Source organism: Rhinopithecus bieti, unplaced genomic scaffold (assembly GCF_001698545.2).
Source record: "Rhinopithecus bieti isolate Rb0 unplaced genomic scaffold, ASM169854v2 scaffold_68778, whole genome shotgun sequence".
In the NCBI taxonomy this organism is placed as follows: domain Eukaryota; kingdom Metazoa; phylum Chordata; class Mammalia; order Primates; family Cercopithecidae; genus Rhinopithecus; species Rhinopithecus bieti.
In genome coordinates this window covers 1,676,092-1,698,669 of record NW_016827519.1, presented here as the reverse complement: position 1 = coordinate 1,698,669, position 22,578 = coordinate 1,676,092, and the positions used below count along the sequence as shown (strand labels likewise).

The following is a 22,578-nucleotide window of genomic DNA, read 5'->3' as shown; positions in this document are numbered from 1 at the left end:
TGGCACCCCCAGCGCACCGCCGCCTCCTCCCACCCAAGACACCAAAACCGGAATGAGAAGAACACATTCCCATGCTCTTTTTTACACAGTTTTATTGCATCTGTAAATTTTCCTAGAGAGTACAGTCATTTTAGTTGCTTTTATTTTTAAAAGGCATGGTGCTGGATGTCACCGTTGGGAACATGCTATTTTTACTGGTATTTATGATATTGCCAGAATCCACCTACATCACTGAGTTATGCTGCAGTTAATTCGTTTGGACAGCTGTATAATATTCCATTGTGTGATTGTGTCTTCGTGTATTCATCCCTTCTCCCACTGATGGGCATCTGGGCGGCTTCCAGGCTTCTGTTATTGTGCGCGGAAGGGCTGTGAAGTCCCCAGCATCCATGTGCAGAAGTTACTCCGGGATACCCTGAGGAGAGAAATCAGCTGGGCCACAGCACGGAATGTGGATGTAGAACTTGAGGCATTAGTGCCAGAGAGTTTTTCCGAAGTGACCACACCAATTCGCACTCCCACCAGCAGCTGATGAAAAGCAGAACAGCAAAAACTTGTCACACGCTGAAGTCCACGAGAGTTCTGATCCCTTCTCCAACCCCTGGTGTTACTGGTCCCTCGACAGGAAGCAAACAGACGCGCTATGACCCAGCATTGCAAACTAATGTGTGGAAGGGCTGGGTCTTGCCCCCGAGCCAACCTGACTCAAACCCCAAGCTCCTGGCACCAACGCCTTCCATGCCTCAGGGCAAGAAGCCACAGTGGGAGGCAGCTCTGAGAGGCAGAGGATGAGGTTGCAATCAGAGGATCACACCGAGATGGACACCTCCAGAGGGTCAAGTTCAGGGTCAAGGGCTGAAACGCAGACACTCCCACACCAGCGTGTATAGGATGTGGCCTTGGCCACCCAGGGCAGCTAGGAACTGGGGCCACGCGTGTGCTGTTGCAAGGTCTTCTACTCTGGTGTTTCTCACTCCATGTTTGCTGCCTGATTCACGTGCCTCCAGGGGATCACACGAGCGGAAGACTGGCGCTGACCATGCCGCCTGGGGGAGGAACTCTGGTCTCGGCTCGCCTCCTTCCACTCCGCCCCAGCACCCATTCTCCTTGCTGGCTGTCAGTACCACTCCCAGAATAGCCCACAGTGATGGACTTCCACCGCCAGGCCTGGCAGCCACACCCCAGGCCCGGGCCTCCAGCTGGGGTGTCTCGTTCACTGTCCACTTCCACTGGGTTTGCTTGAAGCCAATGCGAAATACAAATGCTGCGTCTGCCCGCAAGAAGTTTAGTTACCGGGAAAAGGGTCTATCCTGAAAATAGGATAAGAAGATTTTACTAAAGACAAAGGGTTTGGGGGCTGAATACAGGCTCACTACGGGATGTCAGAAGGGACAAAACTGTTGGGAACTGGGCAAGCCCACCGTGAGAACCACCTCCACGCTGAAAGTCCTTTCTCCTTGCAGGGGTCTCCCTTTCCAGCTTCCGGAGCAGGGTCCTCAGACAGTCAGGGTCCCTCCCCCACCTCATTCATTTCCTCATATTTGTTTTCACACATACATGCTCAAGCAATATTTGTCCAGTAAAAACAAAACTCACATTACTATTTATGCAAGAGTACAAACAACCTTTGTAAAACTGTTAATAATAGGATTCGGCTATCTGGGGTGGCTAGACATACTGCGGCTTTTCAGAAAACCTTACATAAAGCACACCAGTGTTCAGCTAGGAGACGGCAGCAGCAAAGACCCAAGAACAAAGTGCTGGTGGAGGAGTCAGGCCCGCATCTCTAAATAGGTAAATCTGTTTTTAGAAGAGCGTCAAAATTACATGCAAGCCAAAAGTTGTCATTAGAAGTCTACACACTTTAAAACATTTTATTGTGAAAATCTCAAATGCAAACAAAAGCAGACAGTACAATACGCCCCTGTATACCCTCCAATTCAACAACAAGCAAGATTGGCTCCATCTATCTTTTTTCCCTTTGCTGGAAAGGGAAAGAATTTTAAAGCAAACTCCAGCATCATGTCATGCCACTTCTCCATCAGAATGCGCCTCTAAAGAATATTGGCATTTTCTTACATAATCACAATTACATGCTCTGAAGTTTTTTTTTTCCCCCTATGTGCCTCTTAAAATGAAGGCCTCTGTATGTGTTTGGAGGCCAGCCCAGAAGCAGGGACAGAGGGAAGGGGTGGGGGAGACCATGTAGAGAGAACTGTGCTGGTGGAAGCTGCAGTCCCCAGGGAGCGTTTGTGATTTGCACGCCCTGTATCCTCCCTGTAGTCCTCCCTTCTGTGACTATAACCACTAACCACCAGCCAAGGAGAATGGGAACTTTGAAGGCTGACAACATGGTCGACCAGTCCGGTCATGGTGTAATAGCATTGCTGGTGGAAAAATTTAAGCAACTCTTCTAAATACCAAACTGATGCCCCTTCCTGCAAGAAAAACGAGCCACAAACAGGGCTGTGAAGCAGTGTGTGCCCTGGTCCACCCTCTGTTTAACCCACTGAAAGCCACTGGTCCCATCACGGGAAAGGTTACCTCCATCACTCAGGGGCTCCCAGAGAAGCACCTGTGGGTGGGCAGCACTGAAAAGTGCTGGGACTTTCCTGGTGGGGTCTGAGTCTCCTGTCCCCCAGCTTGTCCTCTGAAGGAGACTGTGACCCACCAGACCCCTCAAACATGCCCACGTGGGGGTCAAACTCCAAATCTCAAACAACCCGTGGATGGGGTCCTGGGGACACAGCAGATATGACTAACCAGCCTGCAAACTTGGGGAGAAATTTTCTGGGTTTAGGATGTGATCTTCTCTACATTCTCTATGCCCATGAAGTTGCATCCTCCTCCTGCTACTGAAGAAAAATGCTTTAAAACTCGACCCAAGGAGCGGGCAGCAACACTTTTTGCCCCAGGTGGCCCCTGCAGGGGACTGCCGACCTGTCTTCCATCCAAACCGGGCCTTTTGGCTGGGCGCGGTGGCTCATGCCTGTAATCCCAGCCCTTTGGGAGGCCAAGTTGGGCGGATCACTTGAGGTCAGGAGTTCGAGATCACCCTGGCCAACTTGGTGAAACCCCGTCTCTACTAAAAATACAAACAATTATCTGGGCATGGTGTAATTCCAGGTACTTGGGAGGCTGAGGCAGGAAAATCGCTTGAACCCAGGAGGCAGAGGTTGCGGTGAGCCAAGATTGTGCCAGCCAGGGCAACAGAGCAAGACTCTGTCTCAAACAACAACAACAACAACAACAACAACAACAACAACAACAAAATTCCGGCCCTTTCCTGCGAGACTCAGCTCACTCCTCTCTCCAGTCTGAGCCCACCTCCCTGCCTCCTTCCTGATGCCTTTCACGGTGTATTTTCTGAACAGCCCATTTTATCACGACCAGTCCAACATCTTATCTTCACTGTTTCACACTTTGTCTAGTGTCTCTACTAGGATGGGTTGTATAATGTCAGGGCAGTAGAAAGAGCACTGGGTTGGATCTCAGCAGCCTTAGGTTTTCGTTTCAGACCTGCCATTAAATATAGAGACAAGTCACAATTTCTCTGGGCCTTGGTTTTCTCATCTGTAAGATGAGACATAGCCAACAGTGTGCCTGGAGCACTACTGTCCACCTCCTCCTGCCCCACAGCAGACATCACTAATGGATGAAGCACTCTTTTCCACACCTCAAAGTGGAGGCTTCATAATCCTTCTCATCACAACCCTCTGGGCAGCCACAACCAATCAACTCAAGATTAAACCTATCTGCCACTCCCTGGACCAGGTGGTTTCTAGGGACCCTGTCAACATGGCGGGCCCCATGACACAGCACCTTGGAGATTATGCAAAACATGAGAACACAATCTTTCCCCAGTTTATCTGGCCTCTAAACTGGCCTTGTCAGGAATAACAGACCCTGAAAGGTTTTTCAAAGTCAGGTCCCTAACAAAGCTGTTCCATATCTCCAGCTCAGCCTGTTTCCCTTTGTTCTATAGGACATGGGTCCTACAGACACCATCCAGCAGGTGAGGCAGAGACAACCCAGAGAAGAGGGGGAAATACACAACCACCAAAGCTGGGGATGAAATTAAATCTGACCTCAGTCCAAGAAATAGGTACAGGCATGCGTAGATGCTCCCAAGGACTACCTGGCCTCCTACAGAAAATTCAAGGGGTAACCTTGTCTTCTTGGACATGTGGCACAGACTCAAGCGAACACTCCAAGCCCAGGCCATGTACCCGCTTTAAAATTCTCTGCTGGCCGGGCGCGGTGGCTCAAGCCTGTAATCCTAGCACTTTGGGAGGCCGAGATGGGCGGATCGCGAGGTCAGGAGATCGAGACCATCCTGGCTAACACGGTGAAACCCCGTCTCTACTAAAACTACAAAAAACTAGCCGGGCGAGGTGGTGGCGCCTGTAGTCCCAGCGACCTGGGAGGCTGAGGCAGGAGAATGGCGTGAACCCGGGAGGCGGAGCTTGCAGTGAGCTGAGATCCGGCCACTGCACTCCAGCCTGGGTGACAGAGCGAGACTCCGTCTCAAAAAAAAAAAAAAAAAAAAAATTATTTGCTTTATCTCCTGCAACATAAAGACTAGGGCCTCTCAGGGCACAGGTGTCATCTGATTGTGCCTCTTTAACAACCAGTGTCACAGGCCCCGGAAATCTGTCAAGCCCTGGGCTGTCACCCTCATCCCACTGACCCAGGAGGCCATAAAGCAGGGGCCTGTCAGTCACTGTCCGTGCCTCCATCCTCCAAAGCTGGGGTTGCTCCTGCCTCCCTCAACGCCTCATCTTAAAGCCAGATCCTACTGAAGGACCCCAGGGCTCCAGTGCACTCCTTCCCAGCACCTTCCAGCCCAGGGTCTTCCCGCCTCACGGCAGCCTCCAGCTTTCTTATAGAGCCCTACGCTCCTCACCATCTGCAGACTTGGAGCTGGGGAGGCTGCTTCTCGAAGTTTAGAGAGTCACCCCCTCGCACTCTGGCTCTGCCAGGCCTGGAGTGCCCAGGGCAGTCCACTCCACAGAAAGGCTCATCTCCCAAGGAGACTGCCCAAAGCCCAGGCTGGCCATGCTGCAGTGGGGGGTCCAGCCAGGAATCTCAGGGGGCCACAAACAGACGCCCCAAGCAAGACTGCCTTTGTTTCCACCAAACAACACTACTTTGATCAATGCCTCCTCCCCAGCACCAAGAACAAGAGAGCCCCTCCTTCTTTCGGCCTGGGCACTCAGGTGTCTGGGAGCCAGAAGGAAGCGGGAGGAGAAGGTAGGGAGCCAGGGACACTCTGCTCCTCGGAGGTCGCCAGGCGCTTATTAAACTGCCTCATCCTTGCTGGTTGAGGATACTCCACAGAGGTATCAGTTTACTTTGCAAAACCAGTTCTTGCTGCTTAATAGTGTGGGGCTGGGTGAATGGCCGATGGGAAACCAGACACCCCTGGGAACAGCCCCATTCCTGGGGAAAGGAAGCACTGAGAAAAGACATAAGCACTCCTGCAGGTCATAAACCATTTTATGGCCCGCATTGTGCTGTGACAGGGAGGGGGTCTCCAACGAAGAGGACCTAGCACTGGAAGGGAGAGGCTTCTTTCTTACCGTGAGATGAAAACAAATTTATCTGTATGTAAACTTTTCCAGTAATGGGTGTTGCTGTGACACCTGCAGAAAGCAGCCTCCCTCTGTTTCTACTATACAGGCCCATTCTGCAGGCAGTGTGAGGGCACGGCCTTCTGGAGTGCCACACCTGGGTACCACGGCACACTGGTGCATCCCGGGAAGATGTTCCCAGGGTACCACACCTGGGTACCAAGAGGACTGGTGCATCCACATAGACCGAAGTGAAAAAGCCAGTGCATCAACATCCAAGCCATGAAGATCACCCAAAAATTCTTAGGTGGAGGCCAGGCACGGTGGCTCACACCTGTAATCCTAACACTTTGGGAGGCTGAGGTGGGAGGATCGTTTCAGGCTAGGAGTTCGAGACCAGCCTGATCAACATAGCAAAGACCCCCATCTCTTAAAAAAAATAATAATAATAACAACAACAAACCAAAAATTCTCAGGTGGAAAGACTATGACCTTCAGATTGTGCTGCACACTACACACTGGCACCAGGAGGAAAGGGTGGCCAGCCTACCCCCAACTGCACACCTGGGACGCCCATCCGCTGCTCTCTCCTACACTTGTGGCTGCTCCATGGTGCAGGGCCAGCTAGGGAACCAGGCTTGTCACTGTGCTGCCAACAAGCCCAGTGTGCTGCTGGACTCTGGATCCCGGAGTCCTCCCCCACTCTCTTCCTGGCCACAGACAGCCCCAAGGGTGGATGAGGTCCACTGGTGATACCCCAAACCCTGACTCTCAAATCCACAGCACAGGGGTGGTTCTTACGGCACCATCCACCCAGCGGCAAAGGATACTGCAGTTCCTATCCTCTAAAGACGACAAACTTTTTCCTTCCAAAGCACATTCTCCCCATGAAGAAATGCAGTGTGATCCCTTAGATCCCTGGAAGGCTTTTCTAACGAGCCACACGGTGAGACCAGCACTACCAATCCTTTTCTAAGACAGACAAGGTCCACCAGGACACAGCACACTCAGGCGGTTTTGCTTTGAGCTTTGGGTGTGCAGGTCTGCAAGACCCCAAAGCACACAGAGCCCACGTGGAAAGTGTCGTCCACTGGCCAAAAGTTTTACCTAAGAAGTCTACCATTGAATGCCAGCCAACCGCAGCCAGGGCCCCAACACGCCTTTCCATCTCTACCCCAGACCCAGGGTTTACCCCAAAGCAACTTTAGCACAAGAAATGCCTTCATGGCTGCACTCCCCACCACCCCCACTCCATCAGGCCTCAGTTCTGACATAGAGCAGCACCCTGACGCAATTACGAAGGCGGGAACCTCCTGCAGCCTCAGTGAGAAAGTTCCCAGAGGAGGAACTAACACGTTTTGCAGCTTGCCCAGCCCTGGGAGGTGGGGGTTTCCAGGCCCACTTGGCCCACAGAAAACCTGTGCTTGGAGAAGGGTCTCAGGTCACAAGGTGGGACTCAGGTCACAACTCGGACACCAAAAGCTGGTTGCCCCTCTTGAGTAGTCCAGGGTGTGCTAAACAGCGGGCTAGATATTCTAGGCTTTTAAAAGCCTGCTTTTGACCAGGTATGGTGGCAATAAAAGCCTGCTTTTGTCCTGGGTGGGGCACAAGGCTTGCTGCCTATGACACATCTCTACCTCCTAGAACTGTCCACATGCATTTTTATATCAGAGGCCATACAGTACAGAGAAAAACATTGGGCCAGGAGTAGAAGGGCCTGTATTCCAATTTCAGGTCTGACACTCACTAGCCATGTGTGACCCTGAGCAAGCCAGTTAACATCCCAGGGCCTCATTACCTACCTGTAAAATGGGGACAGTAATTCCTGAACCATCTACTTCATACTCTTTATAGATCCTGTGATGACTGAGTTCTTTCTATGACGAGCCCACAATTTAAAAAGTAGAGCAGGCCGGGCGCGGTGGCTCACACTTGTAATCTCAGCATTTTAGGAGGCCGAGGCGGGTGGATCACTTGAGGACAGGAGTTCGAGACCAGCCTGGCCAACATGGTGAAACCCTGTCTCTACTATAAATACAAAAAAAAAAAAAAAAAAAGAAAAAAAAAAACTAGCTGGGCATGGTGGTGGGCGCCTGTAATCCCAGCTACTTGGGAGGTTGAGGCAGGAGAATCACTCAAACCCAGAAGGCAGAGGCTGCAGTGAGCCAAGATCACACCATTGCAATCCATCCTGAGCAACAAGAGTGAAACTCCATCTCTAAATAAATAAATAGTAGAGTAGACCAATGGTAGAACCGACAGGGCCTGTGCACATCTGCGCATGCCACACACCCACACACCTGCCACGGTGGCCATAGCTCATTTGCCACCCCGATGTGCGACCCTGCTCTAAAAGCTGACAGTCTCCATTGCTCGGGCTAATCTGTGTGTTTTCTGCTCCTTTTAGACTTTCCACCATGCCCGAGCCCAGTGTTGGACGTGATGTTCAAATGGGAGGGAAGCTTTGTGGATTCCATCTTAGAGGCCAGCACACTTTCTCCTCATGCCCAGCGCCAGAACAACCCTGGGCTCTGCGTTCACAGGCTATGATCCAGGCTAACCCCACTTTAGGGGCTTGGGACCAACTAAGCCGTCTCTGCCAGAGAAGGGAGCCAGGACCCACCACAAAGAGGTAGTACTGGGCATCCTCTGTGATGAAATGCAACAGTGGTGGTAATGGTTAATATTTGTGCACTAAGCGCCCAGCACCATTCTAAGTATTTTAAATACATTAACATATTTATGCTCAGTCTAACCTTGTTGCGATTCCCACTTCATGAATGTGGAAAATGAGGCATAAAAATGCAGAGTGACTCGCCCAAAGTGGAATCAGCTTTTGGCGCAACTGTCCACATCCAAAATGCACAGCCTAACGCAAGGACTTGTTCTGGGAAAAGAAAACCAACCACGGGGCTCTAAACACACAATGTTTACGCAAAGATAATTTAACTCCTTTGCAGAACTGACAGTCCGTTTCAAGGGGCTGAGCTGTGTTACTGAACCTCTCAGCTCTGCTCCCACAACCACAGAACCTCTACGGGTTGTCATGGAGAGTGCCAACGTCCGGGCCATGGAGGTTTGGCGAATTGGCTCAGATGACGGTTACACTCCGCTGCATCTTATTCCAAAGGCCCAGTCAGGCCAAGCCACCTCTGCAGCGTGTGTGGCAGGAACCACACACAATATAGACAGAACTGCTCCCAGGAAGGCAATGACAGTTGCCGCCTATAGAGCTTTCTGTTGCCCCCAGATTTCCAAAGCCAGATGGAAACTGACAAACCTTGAACTCTCTTGCCTGCTAGGTTAGGCCCTGGACAAAGGCACTAGGAGGCAGACTAGACAGGCCTCCTCCAGTCGCTCTGACCACAAGAAGTGCACAGGCCAGCTGTCGCCACTCCAGGGACTTTCCACAAGGCTTTATGCAGCCGCAGGAAGATTCCTGGCTGATGCCTGACAGGGAAACAAGGAAAGGAGGGAAGGCAGCACCCTGAGAGACAAGAGCCGAGATGCTGATGGCATGGACAAAAACCACTTCATGGCCCATGTTTCAGTTTTCTTGTTGGCTAAATGAGGAGCAGCTTGGACAGGATCAGCAGTGCCCAACCCTGGCCGCACATCAGAATCATCTAAGACAACGGCTTTTAAATAATACTGACAGCCAAGCCCACTCGGGCCAGTTAAATCAGAACCCTCACTCTGCAAGGGGTGGGGTCCAGACAATGCATTTTAAGGGCTCCCCATTGGTTCTGCCTTGCGGCTGGGGATTCAGGTCCCTGCAAGCTTGAACATTCCACTGCTGAGCAAAGGCATACACCATCAGGACTTGCTCTGAAACCACTCCCCTTAGAGTCACCATTAGTCTAAACACACGCCCCAGGGATATCCCCACTGTGCCGCGGCCAGCAAGTGGGAGATAGCCAGAGTGGGAAGGGCCCCAACCAATGTATGACCAGATTTCTGTCATCTGTCACACAGGAGCGAGCTCCAGCTCTGCTATTAACTCACCATGTGGCCTCAGCCACCCCCGACTCCACCTCCCATGTAAAATGAGGGGACTGGGCCTCATGGCTCTAGGCGGCCTCAGCCCAGCTTCCCAACATTCTTGACGCGGATGCTACAGCCTCCAGGCCTCAGGCACTCAGAGGCCCAGGCAGGTACCAGATAGCACCTGTTCTGGAAACGTCCAGGGCTAAGGTGTCTGCCATAGCAACGTTAGATCCCTCTCTTCCTGGGTGACCTGAGCTATAGCAGCCTTGAGCAGACGGTGACCGCGTCTGCTGCCCAGGGCTTAACTCAGATGCTCACAGTAAGCTCTCAAACTGATGTGTAAACAAGAAACACAGTGAGCTGTCAGTCACTCGCAAAACACAGAAAATGACTTAAAAAGGATCGAAACAGTCAAACACATGACGTTGCAACCAAACACAGACCAAGATCCGCTCTAACCGTGGGCCGTAACTCAAGCACACTTGCAGCGACGGATGTGAACTCCTCCCTTTGGGGCTGGTGGAAAGGACTTCCTTGGGTATTAATAGCCCTCAGCTGTCCCCACAAAAGCCACAGATTCCCTTCCCAGGGAAGGGCCACAGGCTCTGCAGGGAACCCTGGAGCACCTGGATGTGCTGAGGTGGCAGGATGGTGCATGAGTCTCTGCCTTCTTCAGACCCCTATCACTCATGTCACAAAAACAAAAGACAGAAAATAAAGCACCGAGGGTCCTGATTCTGCTCAGCCTGTCAGAATATCAGTCTGCATGCCAGCCCAACACGAGGTTCAAGTGAAACTGAAGTACACAGAGACACTCCTGGCCCCCACCTGAATGAGGAGCCAATTAGTTCATCTGAAGGCCTGCCTGGCCCTTACGGCCTCAGCAGCTACTGGTCAAGTGGAGTCGGGGTAGTTTACAAACCAGGGAGGGACAGGTACGGTGAGGAGGGAAAATGGCTCCATCCAGGCTTCCTCCGAATTCAAACGTTAAAAGAGAAGAGAGGGTCGTGGGCCCTGACCTCTGCTCCATCCTCCTCCTGGCCTTCCCGGCTTTCCCAGGGGAAAGGCAACAACTGCTCTTGAAGATGTGATTCCAAGTTCAAAGTCAAGGTCACTGACGCTAAAGGTCTGAAGTAGAAAGGGATGCTTCTGTGTCTGACAGTTTAGTCCTGCTTGATTTAAGCGTGAGCTTCTAAAAAGCCTTGCTATCCTAGGACTATCCATCATCAACAGGAGTACCTTGGCTGCTGGCACTTAAGAGGAATTGCTTTGATGTGGAAAAAGCCCTATGCTGACTCCAAGTGAAAAAAGGTTTTTGGCTGGGCGTGGTGGCTCACACCTGTAATCCCAGCACTTTGGGAGGCCAAGGCAGGAGGATTACTTGAGCCCAGGAGTTTGAGACTAGCCTGGACAACATAGCAAGACCCTGGCTCTATTTTAAAAAATACAAAAAAAAAAAAAAAGAAAAGAAAAGAAAAAAGAAAAGAACAAAAGAAAGAAAAAAAGAGAAAAGCTTTTCTTAAAAAAGAAAAGAAAAGGATTTAAAAGAGAGAAAATATAAGAAATGCTGACAAGTCCTGCTCAAGTCCTCAGTGGGACAGCAAGTTGCTACTTTCAGGGCTGGGCTGGGGTTCCAAACCCCTTATGATGACGATCACACACATTCTTAGTAGATTTCCGATTCTGTTCCTTGACACAGATTTGAGCACAGTGTCTGGCACATAGCCATATGTTTCACAGAAACCCTCCATCTGCTTAATTTATGCTTTTGGCATCTCCATCTCGTTATCAGACTAGAGAGGGTGGGGACTCTTCTCGCCCAGTGCAACACCAAAAGCATACCCCGTGCTCTGTGCTAAATGAAGAAAAACCAAGCTGGCATCTCAGAGGCACTTCTGTTCATTAAAGCCTCCCATCACAGAGAACACTGGGGCGGTGACACACAGGCTGCCACAGAGACCTCATCCGTCCAGCCTCTGGGTTTGCTGACTAACTATTCCAAGTCAGTGCTGTGGGTCACCAGGAGGCAAAGTCCATGGCCAGCCCACTGCATCCTCCCAGTGGTCAGTGACCATACCAAAGTCACCTTCCAGGTACACATGCGAAAAGCCAGTGGCTGGACCCACTCTATTACAGGATTCCCAGAGCCTAAGGGAGTTACAAAGGAAAAAAACCCAAACACCACGTTCCAAAGCCCAGAGAATGGGGTGGAAACACCCTACACTTCCTTTACTTGGTCTCCCACCACCTATCAGAAAGAGAGCAGAGGACAGCAGTCTCTGGAAAGGAAGAACGTGGATTCGGTCCTCAGGCTCGCTGCTTCCTTATTTCAAGGTCTTGGGCTCTGGGACAAGGTTCCCAGGGTCCTTGGTTTCTCTGAACTTCCGTCTCCTCATCTTTGAGATGGGAATAAATGCCACCTAGTGAAGGTGAAGACTGAAATGGGAAGGAAGTAAGGATTCTTAGCATCAGTCCCGACACCAACTGCCTTCAACACCAAGCACTTAACACAATGGCAGCCACAAACCAGAATGTTCTAGAAGCCTGAGGAGCTTGCCCATTCACTGGCACCTGTGTGCTGAGCCTCATGCTGGACCCAGGGAATGCAGAACCATCATCCTCACAGTACAAACTCTCTTCCTAAAGAAAAAACAAAAAACAAACAAACAAAAAAACCCCACTGGGTGCCCGGTTTTAATTGTGGTAAAATATGCATAACCTAAAAAAGAAAATAAAAAAGCTTAAAACGGTAAGTTTTAAGTGTATAGTTCAGCGGCATTAAATACATTTATGCTGTTGTACAACCATCCCCACCATCCATTTCTAGAACTCTTCTCATCTTGCAGAACTGAAATTCTGTACCCCTTCCACAAATAACTCCCTGTGTTGCTTGCTTTTTAAAAGTCAGAAGTAGGCCGGGAACAGTGGCTCACACTTGTAATCCCAGCACTTTGGGAGGCTGAGGCGGGCAGATCACTTGAGGTCAGGAGTTTGAGACCAGCCTGGCCAACATGGTGAAACCCTGTCTCTACTAAAAATACAAAAATTAGCTGGGCGTGGTGGCGGGTGCCTGTAATCCCAATCCCAGCTACTCTGGAGGCTGAGGCAGGAGAATCGCTTGATCCCAGGAGGCAGAGGCTGTGGTGAGCTGAGATCATGCCACTGTACTCCAGCCTGGATGACAGAGCAAGACTCTGTCTCAAAAAGAAAAAAAAAAAAAAGTCAGAAGATTTCTAAAACAAGTCAACTTCCTAAAAGACCAGAAGTTACATGTTCCTGAGTGTACTATATTCCTTTTTCTTGTTTTTAAAAGTTTTACTCTACTCTGGAGCTGAAAGTCTGCTTTCCAGCTACTTTCTTTTATTTTGCAGACGGAGTCTTGCTTTGTCGCGCAGTAACGCAATCCAGCTACTTTCTAAACTCTTTCCAGCTAAATCTGAACATACACTTGGATCTCAAAGTCACTTGACGAGTTCACTCCCAGGCTCCATTTGGCTCTTCCTGACCCTCTGGTGCCTCTGTGGCCCCCAGGGTAGCAGCCCCCAGGGCCACCATGACAGCTGCTCCCACTGACCCCGTTCCCATGAACACGGCCACCTCCAGTGGTTCCAGCTCTCCCTTCCTGAGCCTGTACCTAGGAGGAGTTCAAACAGACCCAGAACTTAACATGTTCTATAAACTCTGGCTTCAGATCACCCTTTCCTATCACATGCCACCCCCAACCCTGCCAAAACAACACAAAACAAAACACAAAACAACAACAACAACAGATCCCTCCCCAGGAAACCTAGAGGTGGGAGTCAGTGGACACGGAGCTCCGAGGGGCTGGCTTCAACCACCCAGAGCCCGGAACGACACCTCAATTAGGACTAGAGGAGGAGAACTTTTTCAAGGGGAAAGAGAAAAGAAAGAGGCTTCAGTGGGTCACATTTCCAATTCCTTTCTGTTCAAAAGGAATGAGATCAAAAGGCTTGTCAAAGTGGCTTTGGCTTTAGAAATCAATTTGCCTCATCTTTTAAACCCAGAGCCGATAATGACCCAGGGTTTCCATACCAGCGATGCATAAAAGGAGGAACATTTTAGAGCCCAGCCCAGCCGAGGACCTGGCCCTTTGGAGTTCTTGGAGGGAGCACCAGGGAGCCCAGCAAGGGCGGCCCCTCACTCTCACTGCGGCCCTCACTGTCACTGCACCCCTCACTCTCACTGAGCCCCCTCACTGCGTTTCCTGGGAGAGGCAGAGGCTGCCGGAGTCCCCACCCTGAATGAGTCTGCAATGTGGGGTGGGACACAGAGAAAACAAGTCAGGGCCAGGGGTGTGATGACGGCAATAATGAAATTAAATTCCAGAGAGTCTTCAAGGCCTCACATAGGGAAAAAGGAAAGGTGTTGGGGCAGGAGAAACTGCAAGGGCAGGACGTGTGAGGGAGCAGGAGAGGGAGAGACAGTAACAGAGCCCGCTCCTTGAAACGGCCCATGGGCACCGGGCTGGGCATTTCCCAGGCACCAGTCGCTCACTGGCTCTCTCGGAATCGCTGCAACCCAGGGAGGGGAGTGCAGTCATCACCCCCATCTGACAAAGGAGGAACAGGCTAGGAGGGGTTGGGCCACTTGCCCCAGGTCACACCAGTGTCAGGGTGGGCCTGGAGGACAAGAGGAGCCGCCCTGGGAGAGGCTGAGCTGGGAGATGACAGATCCAGGTGCCAGCTGTTCTGCCTGTAAGTAGGATGGGAGCCCCCCCACACCTCCTAACCCCCAAGCCCTGCAGGCAGAGGGGCAGATGAGGTAGATGCAACCTGAGCGAATTCTACCTCCCGAAGGAAGACACAAGGGTAAGGTAGGAGAAGGGGCGCAGACAGAAGTGCCTTCCCGATGGCCCACACCGCAGCCCCCATCTGGCTTCCTCTGAAGGTCTGGACAACCTGTTTTGGATTAACTGCCCCAGGTGGTTAGCAAAATAGCCCAGAGTTCTCGGAAACCACCACCGCTTCTTTCTTCTGGCATGTAAGCATGGGATACTCGCCTCTGCAACTTAGTCCATTTCCATCTGAAATATTCAACTTCCCAGCCTGACCAACATGGTGAAACCCCATCTCTATTAAAAAATACAAAATTAGCCGGGCATGGCAGCCCATGCCTGTAATTTCAGCTACTTCGGAGGCTGAGGCAGGAGAATTGCTTGAACCCGGGAGGCGGAGGTTGCAGTGAGCCGAGATCACGCCACTGCACTCCAGCCTGGGCGATAGAGCGAGACTCCGTCTCAAAAAAAGAAAAAGAAAATATAAGAAAAGAAATATAAGAAAAGAAATCAACTTTGTAAGCTCTACTCCATAATGCCACAAATTCTCACCCCAAAAACAGGGTGCCAGAAGACAGACTGAGCACAAAAAGTGCCAAACTGCTCGGGAGTTTCTGTCCCTTAGCCACAATCCCACACTTTAAAGGCATGTAAATCTGACTTGCTGGGCAGGAAGGTGAGCCTGTTTGGTTATTAAGGTTTGGAAAGGAGGCAAATATTTTAGTCTTAAAATTTTAAAGTCATTCAGCCTAAACCTTAGAACGCTCAGGGGAGCCAAGCTGGCTAGACAAAGTTGAAAACAATCAATTTAATTTCCACCCCTCAGGGACTGAGCCTCCCTCCGGGTACCTGACATATGGCATTTCCATCAACAAAGCAAACACCACATGAAAAGCCTACAGGTCTGTGTGAAAATAGTAGGGGAGCCCTAAGCTCCAGCCCAGCCCCCTCACTGCACCGCACCTCCATACCGGTTTACCCCCGTTTACCCCCTAAACAGTCAGGGCCTGGGTCCCTGCCATGTGTCAGGGACACAGAGGAACAAGACAGGCCCCATCCTCTAATTACTCAACAGTCTAGAAAGGGCAGCAGGTGCGGGGGCCTTTGCAGGGTCATTTTAACCTAGAGACAGGACTCCCAGTCCAGGCCTGGTGCGACACCATGTTCCCTGATTGTAATGACTTATTCTCTGAATTATTTACTCCACTGAATGGTGGCCTCTATCATTATGTATCTTGTCATTAACACATGCTGACTGACGGCAGATACATTTCCATGCTGGTGCGGTGACAGACAAACAAAAAGATTGAGTGCCTGCTTTTAAGGAATTCTATTGCTGGTGAGGGATAAAATCGTGAGGCTTCCTTTGATGAGATAATATGTGTAAGTCACTCAGCTTAAAATAAAACGATCATACAGGAGAAAAACGTGCAGGGCTAGAGACAGGCACACGTGCACATGCGTGAGACTAATCCAAATGAATCAGAGCGCATTACTCCGGGAGGGCTCCTTGGATAATCTGCTCAGTGACAGATGAATGCAGAGCGGCCAGGGGAGGGGGCTTAGAGTGGGAGGCCTGCCCGCCACCCCTCTGCCAGAGGGGTGGGCATCCTCCCCTCCCACCCACGTGTCCCCTGAGTACAAGGCCCTCATAGAACCCCTCCTACAACCCTCCCAGGCTGGCACTATTAATATCTCCACTTTTCAAACAAGGAAGACTCTCAGAGATGAAGTAACTTACCCAAGGCCACAAATCTGAGGGATGCGCTCAAAGGAACCCGCCATTCGACCTTGTGCCTCTAAGGATGGTGAGGCTCATGGTTGTTTTTCCATTTCTATTTGAATTTGTGTCTCCTGCCTCCCAAGTCCCCTATCTGCAAGTAACTGCCCCCTCTGCCTGCAGAATACAGGTGAACAAGTGCGTCCCCTGCAGAGTCAGGCTGGGACCCAGAGCTGTCACTGTTATTATTCACTGACTCAGGAAACATTTCGTGACCTCATTTGAGCCTCACAACCACCTATAAGGTCATTTTTACCCCTGCTCCACAGGTGAGGTTGGACCGACGCACCCTAAGTCACACTGCTGGGAACAGCGAACACAAGCTTGTGGACCAGGGAAAGAGTTCAGGGACCCAAGCTGACACAGTGGCAGAGCCCTCATCATTCCTGCCTTCCCACCTCCCATCCCACCTTGTTCTCTGGCTTCACTTTCCTGGCCTTCAGGTAACCAAAGAAGTCACCTCACAAAGCTGGCTCACCCACTTCCACCAAGCAGTGGCTAACCACCTCGTCCCCCAGCCAAGAAGGCAAACCTGCCTGCTCCCTCCCCAGGCCACCAGACCCCAGGCCAGGCTTGCCCAGCTGCAGCTAAAGGAAGCAATACGAGGCTTCTCCCTGGAGCTGCAGTGTGCCCATCTCTTCCCCTACAGAACGCCCCTACGTGTAGAATACCACCCCTCAACCCTTAACCTCCCCGAAACCCAATCCCAAACCAACAGAACCCTCGCAGTGGAACCTGGCAGCCTTGACTCTTTATCTGAAACCTCTGCCTCCCCACTAACCACCACCAACTCAGAACTGGGGGTACAGAGTGTGGCCCCTTCAACTTCTACAGTCCTGGCTGAAACCACCAATTTAAGACCAGCACTTCCTCATCCTCTTTCCTTCAACATTCCTCTTGTTACTAGAAAAATAAGGCTACAATTATATCGCAACAATTCTATCGCGAAGGACCAAGGGGCCCTGCATAAAAGGCGAAGCAGAAGAGAATCTCTGCCATTCCCAAAAGAACAGCTGAATAACAAAAACTGTTATGAGCCCTGGAGGGGAGCCACGCAGCCGGCTTCATGGAGAGGCAGAGCCTGCCTGGGCAAGTTCTTCTTCAGAAACTCCTTCTGACAAACCAGTGAGAACATCAAACATGCTGATCCTGGCATTTAACACCAAACCCAAGGCAAAGGAGAAACCTCTGTTTTTTCTTTTTAACAACTTGAGAAATCCATTCCTCTCCTTTCTGTCACAAAAGGAACTGGTCCCTCCTGCCACTTCCTCCCACTCTGGCGTTTAGGGTATGACCATAAAGTAAGCTGTGTTTCCAACCTTCATTCACGCTCGCATCACTCGAATCCTACAACACTCATCACCCACAAGCGCTGCTTTAAATCAGAACTGAACGAGACCTAACTAAGAATGAGCCCGACAAGCACCGGGAACACCAACACCGCTCACTCTTGGCTTCTGCAAGCTTAACATTCATCGTTTCAGACATAATTTTTCTGGAAGCACAAATTCAGACTCCTTGTCCTCTGATCAGGGGATCACTCAGCTTCCACTCCCAGAAGCTTTGTTGCTTACTTTGTGCTCCCAAGATGGGCTCATAAACACACGGCTCTGTAAATAAATGGCCATGAATTAAGAAACAACTTCAGAGGCCGGGCGCGGTGGCTCAAGCCTGTAATCCCAGCACTTTGGGAGGCCGAGACGGGCGGATCACGAGGTCAGGAGATCGAGACCATCCTGGCTAACACGGTGAAACCCCGTCTCTACTAAAACTACAAAAAACTAGCCGGGCGACGTGGCGGCGCCTGTAGTCCCAACTACCCGGGAGGCTGAGACAGGAGAATGGCGTGAACCCGGGAGGCGGAGCTTGCAGTGAGCTGAGATCCGGCCACAGCACTCCAGGATGGGTGACAGAGCGAGACTCCGTCTCAAAAAAAAAAAAAAAAAAAAAAAAGAAAGAAACAACTTCAGGAGTTCGAGACCAGCCTGGGCAACACAGGGAGACTCCATGTCTACAAAAAATCAGAAACATAAATTAGCCAGAAGTGGTGGTGCATGCTTGTAGTCCCAGCTACTCTGGGGGCTGAAGCAGGAGGATTGCAGATCAAGGTCGAGGCTGCAATGAGCCGTGATCGCACCACTGCACTCCAGCCTGGCTTACACAGAGCAAGACCCTATCTCCAAAAAAAGAAGAAAGAAAGAAAAAAACTTGAGCAAACGGTGAAAAAGTCAATACTTCACATGGTAAGATAACCTGTATCAGAAACATGATTCTGGAACAAACACCATTGGGGAGGGAGAGGGACCTGGGGGACGTCCCAATGTGTCAAAGTCAGGAAGTGGGAAGGGCTCTGAGCAGACCCTTTGAGGCTGCACGTTCTGAGAATCTCGGCTCGGTGCTATGCCCAACAGGCCCAGGCAAGGGGTCAGTCAAGGGGCCTGGGTGACACCCCCAACACCAGGAGCAAAAGCAAGACTCCTGAGCCAAACCTCCTTCCTGCAAAGGCAGAGGACAGGGTGGCCACTCCCGGGATAGGCGGGAAGCCCCAGCAAATCAAGGTCTTGACTCAAGTCCTAGAGAAAGAACCCTCAGAGAACAGAAAGACTGTGTACACACACACACTTACACACACTCACACACACATACACTTTCTCTCCATCTCCTTGCCCCGGCTGAACTCCAACTCTGCTAATTACATCAAACCCACCTTTCGCCCTCCGCAACCCCCGCAATTAGCCCTGAATCTCTGCTTCCTGCCACTCTGGGGTGAAGGGTGAAGTCGGAGGCCAGCTGCTCCCTGTTCCACCCTCCGCCCAACCCCGGAAGTTTCAGAGGTGCCTGAAGCAACCCAGTCCCTTCCTCGGGGCTCCAGGCTGGTGTGAAGCCTGGTTATCACGGGAGCCCACACTCCCAGCTGGGGGCACACCACATGCAGCACCACCCGCCCCACTGCGGGTGCAGATCCTGACTGGCCCTGCCAGCCTTTACAGGGCAGCAGGTCCACCTGCAGCAAGTTACCTCCCTACATGATTCTAGAAAGCCTGGCTTTTAGAAAGAAGCTTCTCCAAGCAGCCAGTGATGAAGAAACCCTGCAGCTTTCTGAGGCTGTTTCCTGATCTTGCTCCATGAGCCCTGGTTTCCTAATCTGTAGAATGGAGACAGTAATTTCTTCTTTATAATACCGAAGTAACAGTGAAATACGACGAGGTTCTGAAGTCCCCAGCAAGGGCACTCAGTAAAGGTTAAGCTCCCTCCCATTCATCTCTCAGTCTTTTGATATGGGCACAGATCTGAGTCCCACAGTTCCTCGCTGCTATCTGATATGCCTGGACAGCATTTCTTCTGACAACAAAAAGGAGAGAAAAGAAAGGAAAACAAGTCCAACTGGCACTCTAACAGCTTACAGAAACCAAACCTGCCTCTCAAGAGGTTTGGGCGTTCAGCACATCACCAAGTCCTCAGCCCGTTTGCTCCACCCCTGGCCAACAGCTGAACCACTGAGCTTGTAACACCAACACTGGCTGGCATGTGGGGTTCACGCCTGTAACCCCAACACCTTGGGAGGCCAAGGCAGGAGGACTGCTTGAGCCCAGGAGTTTGAGTAGCCTGGCCAGCACAGTGAGACCCCATCTCTACAAAAAATTCAAAAAGAATTAGCTGGGCACAGTGGTGTGCACCTGTACTCCTAGCTACTTGGTAGACTGGGGCCGGAGGACCACTTGAGCCCAGGAGTTTGAGGTTACAATGAGCTATGGTCGCACCACTGCACTCCAGCGTCGGTGAGAGAGTGAGACCCTGTCTCAAAAATAAATAAAAAGGTAAAATAAATAATTGAAAGAAATACAAGCAGCAGGAGCCAGCAAGGCAGTGAGCACAACAGGCTGGGAGTACACGCCTTTTGTTAAGTGTGGAAAAGGGGATTCTAGTGGCCCTGAGAACTGCAGCCCTCTGGTCTGGCTGATCAGGAAGCCTCCACCACCAGCCTGCAGCCCTGAGGGCACGCAGGTCTGCTGCACAGCAAGACTTTCTTGGGCCCGGACGGCCGTTCCTGCTCTCCTAGGGTGCTTGCTCCAGGTGGGCACTGAGCCGCCCACAGCTGAGTGGTCTGCTGGGCCACGGGCAGCCCTGTGTATTGGTGCCCTCTCTCCTCAGGGGTTCTCCTCTCTGCAGCCCACTCTCCCTCTGATCCTCCCACTTGGGGGACTCCTCACTGTCACCTTGGGGAGTCCCATGTGCTCTGCCCAACCCTAACCCTGGCGCCTGCTCCCACCTCCTCGGCCGTGGGCAATTCTCATCCCCCACGCCTGCTTGTGACTCTCTAGCCAATGTCCCCATGGCTTCCATCTGCATTCCTAGCCCGAAACGCTCAGATCTACCTGCCTGACACCAGTGACAACAAGCTGGCTTGCTCCCCACTGAGCCCACTTCTCCTCACCCAGAGCCCTAGGCTCACCCAAACAGCAGCACCAACACCCACCCCCAAGTCACATCAGGAACCCAGGGACCCCTCACCCCTAGATTCCCACATCTGGGCTGGATCCCCATGGAATCTCCTAGAGCTCATCCTTCTCTCTGCTGCTGTGGCCTCAGTCCAGGGCCCCGCGACCTGCCAACCCCTCCCAACACCTGTGCATTCTCCAAACAGGAGCAGGAGTTTTCTTTCCTAAGCTTTCTCTTTTAGAAGTTCAGGTTCCTAGGCCAGGCTCGGTGGCTCACACCTGTAATCCAGCACTTTGGGAGGCTGAGGTGGGTGGATCACCTGAGGTCAGGAGTTCAAGACCAGCCTGGCCAACACAGTGAAACCCCATCTCTACTAAGAATACAAAAAATTTGCCGGGCATGATGGCAGGTGCCTGTAATCACAGCTACTCAGGAGGCTGAGGTGGGAGAATCACTTGAACCCAGGAGGCGGAGGTTGCAGTGAGCCGAGATCGCGCCACTGCACTCCAGCCTGGGTGACAGAGTGAGACTCCATCTCAAAAAAAAAAAAAAAGTACAAGTTCCTGAGCACCTAAGCACAGCCTGCAGCCTCACCCCCATATCCCCCAAGAGATGCCCCAACCTTCGGGCTGTTTTATGTCTCCAAAGTTCTGCAGGTGCTGCTCTTCCCAGCGGACAGCACCTCCCTGCCAGTCAACCTGCCAGCCGCAGGCAGACATCTCCCCTGAGAAAGCTCTCCAGGATCCCTGCTCCCCGGGCCTGTGTCTGGCCATATTCCGTGTCCTGCGTACACAGGTGTTATTGCAGCTGATTGACCTGGCCACTCTCCCACCCCACAAAACGTGAGCATCTCGGGCATGGAGAGGAGAAGAAAGAGAAACAGAAAGAGTAAGAGCCGGTAACCTGGCAAGTCCCACCCACCTCTGGGCCACCAGAGCTTCCACATCCTGCATTTCCTTATTCTACTATACAAGTTCTAGCTAGGGAATGGGGGATGGGATGAGGATGAGGATGAGGGCCCCCCTCCCCCGCCCCGCAGACCACTGCCCTCCTCAGGCACACCTCCCAGCAGTCTGGAGGGTTCGCTCTTGAATTCTGAACGGACTGCAAACCTTCACACGGAAGCTGACTGTGACCTCTGGATGGTCAGGTCCACAAAAGCTCCCGCTGCCGATGTGGGGACGGAGCCCAGGCCTGGGCTGGATCCCCAGCCACAGCCAGGCCCTGCCCCTAATGGCTGCCTTGTTCTCTAATGCCCCTACGACTCCCTCAGGGAGTCCTGCTTGAGAGATCCCCAAAAAGCACTCAAGATCCTTCAACACAAACGAAGTCCACCCAGACATCACAAACACAACCTCAGGACCTTGCTGGCCTGGCAGGGACTCGAGAATCTTCAGCATGCAATAGCAATTTGTTAAAATAGCTGCATTTTAACAAACGCAATCACAAAGGGTGAAGAACACAAATGGGCAATTGACCAAAGAAAAGGAAAAAAACCTATACATACGGCTATTTTGGCAACAAGTAGCAAAACTTCTCAAAGTATTCATGTCGTTTGACCTAGGAACTCCGTGCTAAGGAAATAAGAACATGTGTTGAATGACTTATGTACCAAGTATGTTCACAGTGGCATGGTTTCTAATTCTGAGACAATGATAGGAGTCACATCGACATGATAAAATGTTACAGACACCAAAATTCATATTATGAAGGAGTATTTAATGGTGGGGAAAAGCTTGCTCACTGCATGGTAAATGAAGAAAAGGCAGGTTACAAACAGTATAATGATACGAGCCATACTTTAGAAACACACACACACGCACACACACAAAGCAAGCACAAGTACCAAAATGCTGGCAGTGGTATCCCTAGGTGTTGAGATAATAGGTGAATTTAACTTTCCTTCTATTTCCTAATCCATAGTAAGAATATATATATGTATATGTATGTGTGTATATATATATATATATATATATTTTTTTTTTTTTTTTTTTTTTTTTTTT

The 22,578-nt window shown here is 51.1% G+C and overlaps 1 protein-coding gene and 1 long non-coding RNA gene across 2 annotated transcripts in view; both read right to left on the bottom strand.

The window, feature by feature from the left end:
* The window catches only part of CCDC88C (coiled-coil and HOOK domain protein 88C), a 148,817-nt gene that overhangs the window by 109,005 nt on the left and 17,234 nt on the right, over positions 1-22,578 (bottom strand).
* LOC108523311 (uncharacterized) lies at positions 75-10,224 on the bottom strand. The gene is made up of 2 exons (XR_001883787.1): positions 9,579-10,224; positions 75-1,310 (listed from the first exon to the last, which is right to left on the bottom strand). It is a non-coding gene; the product is annotated as an uncharacterized LOC108523311 (long non-coding RNA).